Source organism: Ceratotherium simum, chromosome 13 (assembly GCF_057802395.1).
Source record: "Ceratotherium simum simum isolate JZ-2026a chromosome 13, ASM5780239v1, whole genome shotgun sequence".
NCBI lineage: Eukaryota > Metazoa > Chordata > Mammalia > Perissodactyla > Rhinocerotidae > Ceratotherium > Ceratotherium simum.
In genome coordinates this window covers 34,282,353-34,288,741 of record NC_141912.1, presented here as the reverse complement: position 1 = coordinate 34,288,741, position 6,389 = coordinate 34,282,353, and positions in this window count along the sequence as shown.

Below are 6,389 nucleotides of genomic sequence, written 5' to 3'. Positions count from 1 at the left end.
TTTACAATCACACCAAAAAGAATAAGATATCTAGGAATAAATGTAACCAAGGAGGTGAAAGATCTATCCAAGGAACATTATAAGACATTATTGAAAGAAATCAATGATGACATAAAGTAATGGAAAGATATCGTATGCACATGGATTGGAAGAATAAGGATAGTTAAAATGTCCATACTTCCTAAAGCAATCTACAGATTCAATACAATCTCTGTCAAAAACCCAGTGACATTCTTCATGGAAATAGAACAAAGAATACTAAAATTCATATGGGGCAACAAAAGACGCTGAATAGCTAAAGCAATCCTGAGAAAAAAGAACAAAGCTGGAGGCATCACAATCCCTGACTTCAAAATATACTACAAAGTTATAATAATTAAGACAGCATGGTACTGGTACAAAAACAGACACACAGATCAATGGAACAGAATTGAAAGCCTGGAAATAAAACCACACATCTACAGACAGCTAATCTTCAACAAAGAAGGCAAGAACATACAATTGAGAAAGGAAAGTCTTTTCAGTAAATAGTGTTGGAAAAACTGGACAGTTCTTGGGTCGCTCCTTTGGGAGGTGCCGGTTCACATTCATCTCATAACTTGTCTCCCACAAGATCACCTGATTGCACTGCTGAGCTGGAATTCTCAGAGGACAGAGCTCCCCTTGTCTGTGACCATAATGACCTATTGATTCCTGATGACATTCTCTTCGCAGATCTTAGCGAGGTCACTACACACTGTGGCTCCTTAGATGTGGACCCAGTCCTGAAAGCTGGTCTCCACCTCAGTCTCTGGGTTTCGTCATTAAGACATGTGGCTGGGAGCTTATCTCTGAGGTTACAGAGGGCCATGCCCCTGAGGAGAAGGCATCCCCTCCTCCCTGCTCCCTCACCTACCCATTAGACTTGAGGAGACAACGGCAGGTCCTTCCCTTTCCTGGATGAGATCAGAATGGAGAACTAGCCTTCCTTAACCTTCATCTCCTGAACTCCAGGCTGTACCAAAGGTCATCAGACAGGTAAACTGTGGAGTGTGGGGACAGACAGTGACACTCAGGATTCTGTACACCAAAGTTATAGTCTGAATTTGCTGAGAACAAGATGCTGAGTGGTCCAAGATTTTGTGCCGGTGTTGTCATCTTCATCAGGATGGGCATTGTCATTCAGCGTAGGAATCAAGACAGAGCAATACTCTTGGGGAAATGGGGAGGACTCGTGGTGGGTGTCCAGGGAGCCCTTGGTCTCTACATGTGCTCTTTGCTTTTGACGCTGCAAAGGCAAGAGGCAGGGCTAGATTGAACCAGACTCAGAGTTTAGGGAGACATTGAGATTTGATTTTTCTAGTTGAAACATAAGCCCTATTATAATGGTGAGTGGCAGAGTATATTCTGGGACATTCTTACAGTTAACATTTGCACACTGGCCCCATGCTGGAAGATTTTCTCTTGATGAGAAGGTCCGAGTCTTCGTCCCTTCCTTCCAGTGACAATTTCATAGAATCAACTATTTTTTGCACCCAAATTTTATGGGGTAATGTAATGTTTAATTAATAATTTATTTACAATAACAAGTACATCCTTCATAAACAAGTTTACTAACAAAAAGAACTGAGTCTTAGTAGCCATATAGCTTGGAGAAAAGCATATCAGTGTACTAGAGAACAACCTACTAGTCGTGAGCATTTGGTCTTACCTTCAATTATATCAGTTCACCAATACTCCATAAGCTTCTGTACATTTCCCAGCCTCCTCTGCTGTTAGGTTGGAGTTATGTGACTAGTACCAGCCACTGGAACTTAAAAGTGGCTGTAAGCTCTGTCTGCTTTGTCTTCCCTACTCCACAAGCCTGGACGCCGTTGTTGAGGTGATGGTGTACAAGATGTTGGAAACTCCATAACCTGAGTCCCTTGAATGACTGTGGAATTGAGTCCCCTTCATTGAGCAAAGCCACTGAGATTTAATTTTTACTGTAGGTTAAAATCTTACTGCAGCATAACTTTGCCCTTCCTGACTGTGATGATGAATGTTTAACTGAAGGAAGAGAGTTCATAAGTTAAAAGGCTGAGTCACTTCAGTTAATGGAAGTTAAGAGATGATGAATTTTTAAAAACGGTTATTTTTTTGTTTGTTTTCTTTCACCCAAAAATATATATATTCCCAGTGACTAGAACGGCGCTTCTGTAGGGGATGCTGTCCTGATCCACCTAGATTCCTTCCTTTGGGACTGAAGGATTTATTCCTCAATTGCTGGGAATGTTGCTGGCTGACAGCCCTCAGCCCACTAGCCCTCTTCCGGAATTACCTTAGATGAGGAGAACTGTCTCACCCAATTTCACCCCACTTCCTAGGGGAACTCACTTCCAATGACTTCACTGTGGGGGTATGAAGATCCTGAGCCCCACCCTAACTTGGGCCCACTCTGAAGGGCTCTTGCAGCTTCAGAACTCTCTGGGCATCAGGCTGAGGAATTTTTGTTGCTGTATAAAAGCCCATCTTCTAAAATCCTGCTTTAATTCACGAGTCATCTTACATAATTCTTCTTTCAGTTTCTATTGTAATTTAAATATATTTATTTTTGTGTCTTCCTCCCTTAAGTATGGCAATGTCTCTTATCCCTGTTCGGGGAAGATGAAGGTATTGGCATCACTACCTTTTCTTTCCCCTCTCCTTTGCCCTTCCTCTTGTGAAATTGAGGTATCCGCACTTTTTTTTTATATGGTCAAATCTGAAAATATTGACATTCTACTATAATAATAGTCGTCTTTGGGCTTTGCTCATTGCTTAATTCTAAAAGTTGAAAAAAAGTTGTTTATTACTTTATAAATATTACTTATATGGTCAAGCATTTTAGGCTTGCCATGGAGCTGCTGTACTTGGATCTCTTTTTAGTGACGCTCTGGGTTGAATCCTCTGTTTCTGGAATACCTTGCCTTCCTATTTCCTGAATAACAACCTCACTTTATTAAGTCATATTCTTAATCAACTTTCAATAAAACCATGTGTAGGTAAATTTTGTATCTTTTCATGACTAACACTATTTTTATTCTTTCTTTATGCCTGATTGTGATTTTGAAAAGATATACATTTATTAACAGAAAATAGTTTTCCTTTAGAATTTCCAAGTCTTTCTCATTATCTTAATAATAGAAATATCTGGCAGTCTGACTTTTTGTATGTTACCAGTTTGTTTTATTTTGTTTCTGCAACAGGATATTTTATGATCTTCCTTTAATCCTTGAGGTTCTGAAAGTTTTAAAATAATGTATTTAGGGATGAGTCTTTTTTCATTCATTTTGCTAAATATCTGACAGTCCCATTCTCGTAAATGATTTACATAGAATGTAAATATCTGGAAAATTTTCGCATATTATTTGTTCTGATAATTTTCCCCATTCATTTTCTCTAGCCTGTTACTTGATGTTGACTTCTTGGGTCTACTGTCTATGTCTTATCTTTTCTACCATATATTGCATTTCTTTGTCTTCCTTTTTAATTTCAGCGAGCTTTTCTTGATTTAATTTTCCAGCCTTTCTACTAAATTTTCCGATTTTTTGAGTCCCCTATTATTACTTTTATAGATGCAATATTTTTTCACTTCTAACAATTCTAATTAGAAAGACTTTAAATGACTTGTTTGCTCTTACATGAACTTTCTCTATTAAGTCTGTGATAATTTTCATTTTACTCTCATCTTCTGTTTCATATTGCAAGATTTTCTCAAACACGTGCTCTGCTCTCCTCAACCTTGTTATTCACACACTATAAACCATCTTATTTCATCTTAAGATACATTTCTTCAAGTCTCCTCTAAACTCTAACAAATTACACCTGGTTTCTGTGTAATACTCTCTCATGTTACCTTGTTCTTTTCCTTTATAAATCCTTCAGAGTTTTTAATTATATGTTTGTGTAATTTTTTCATATGTGCATATTTCCTTGCACTGGAGTATAAATTCTTTGAAGACAATGAATGTATCTGTTTTCACATTTTTAAAATATACTTAGAACACAGTATGGTATGTATCACAACATTGGTACTCATGATCAATTATTGATTGAATTATCGATTATATTAACAAAGTTTGTGGCTTAGTCCAGCCAATAATACAAGGAGCATTATTTTGCTTTGTTTTACTTTTATTCCTGTTGCATGTATATTCTTTAGGGTTACAATTCTGAGTATTTCCTACAGTCCGGAATAATATTTGGATACTCAGGGTTGCCTAAGTGTGATAAAAATGAGAAAAACTTCAAAAACCAACATAACTTCAAACGTAATGCTTCTCTGCCTAATTTTTTTAGCTTTCCTGGAATACCTTTTTTTTTTAAAAACTTTGTATTATGGAAAATTTCAACTATACACTGTAGTAGGGAGAATAGTACCACATATCAACAGTCCAGGTTTAACAATTATTAATTCATGGGCAATTTTATAAACCTATAAACCTAATCTTAAATGCACACTAGATTATTTTGAAGATAAACTCAGACGTCATATTACTTCATTCATAAATAATTTATTATGAAATGACTTTTTAGAAACATAACAATACTGTCATCACTACAGCTAAAATTAGATAAATAATTCCTTAATACAGTGTTCAATTTTTCTGATTGTCTCACATGTTTTTTTTTTTTTTGTGAGGAAGATCAGCCCTGAGCTAACGTCCATGCCAATCCTCCTCTTTTTTGCTGAGGAAGACCAGTTCCCAGCCAACATCTATTGCCAATCCTCCTCCTTTTTTTTTTTTCTTCCCCAAAGCCATAGTAGATAGTTGTACGTCACAATTGCACATCCTTCTAGTTGCTGTATGTGGGACGCGGCCTCAGCATGGCCGGAGAAGCGGTGCGTTGGTGCGCACCCGGGATCCAAACCCGGGCCGCCAGTAGCGAGCGCGCGCACCCAACCGCTAAGCCATGGGGCCGGCCCAGTAGCTTTTAATCTTTCCCATCGCCTACCCAAAGTAAACATGCATAAAGATCTGTTGCATATAACATAGCTTGACTAAAAATTTGTGGGCCATAAAGAAGGGACATATCTTTTGTTAAAGAATAAAAACCCAAAGTCAAATATTACAACTTGCACTAAGAGTTCTCTTAACACCTTCTTCGCCAAAGATATGTCACTGACCGCTATACCCTATCTATTCTCTCAACCTAACCCAATCTCAGCATCTCTCATTCTGGGGAAAAAAATCCTGCAATTAACATATGCAAAGAAATTCATCCATAGCTCCACGTGTGGAGCTCCTAAGTCATTAAAGGGCTCAGAAAAGCAAAAGTGCTTTTTGTATCTGATCCATTCTTTTTAATGAATTAATTATGGACATAAGTAGTAATTTTTTATGTATTTGTATACAATGTGTAAGACACTGCCTATATATCAAGATTTTTCAAATGCTATCAATAAGTCTGCAAGGAAAGTATTATCACTCCCACATTATGGATCAGAAAAAAAGGCATAGAAATGTTAGATTCTTGGGCCGGCCCCGTGGCTTAGCGGTTAAATGCGCGCTCCGCTACTGGCCGCCCGGTTCTGATCCCGGGTGCGCACCGCCGCACCGCTTCTCCGGCCATGCTGATGCCGCATCCCACATACAGCAACTAGAAGGATGTGCAACTACAACATATAACTATCTACTGGGGCTTTGGGGGGAAAATAAATAAATAAATAAAATCCTAAAAAAAAGGAAAAAAAGAAATGTTAGATTCTTTACCTAATGTTATAAAGTTTACAATACTAGCTAAAAAGTGCTGGGTCTTGGATTTAGATTTAAGTTTATTTGCATTAAACTATGCTGTATCAATTATTTTGTTAATATTTTGTCTTTTTTTCCCAGTTACATTTTAAGCTCACTGATGCAGATGGCATGGATAGTCTCATCCATAATACCATCCTAGATGCAACGTATGGACTCAGTAATTGCAGAGTGGAAAGACTGAGGCAATGTGCCTAAAACGATTTCAAAGGGTAAAATAACTCCAAATCAAACTACATCCCCTCTCAAGAGTAAGGTTTTGGACACACTCAGGAGAGCCAGAGAACATCCTCTGTTGATCCATTTCCTCTGCAAGGGTTTCCACTAGGAGATGGTGAATCTAGAGGAGGATGCATCACCCGTAGCTGCTCCTACATTATCTTAACTGGTTGTCCCCCCTGGGATTTCTCTCTCAGAGAGAGAGAGAGAAATGCTCCGTGGTTTCCTTAGTGAGGAGGGGTAAAGGGCAGGAGGGCTGGGAATATTGAGGTGTTTAGCTGTTTCCCAGGGCACACAGAGATGCACAGGTATTCAGAGAGCATGACTTAGGCTTATTTTCCTAGAAACATCCTGCAGCCTTATTTAGGCTACTGTCCCTGACACGCCATAGTGGCACAGGAAAGGCTATGTGGT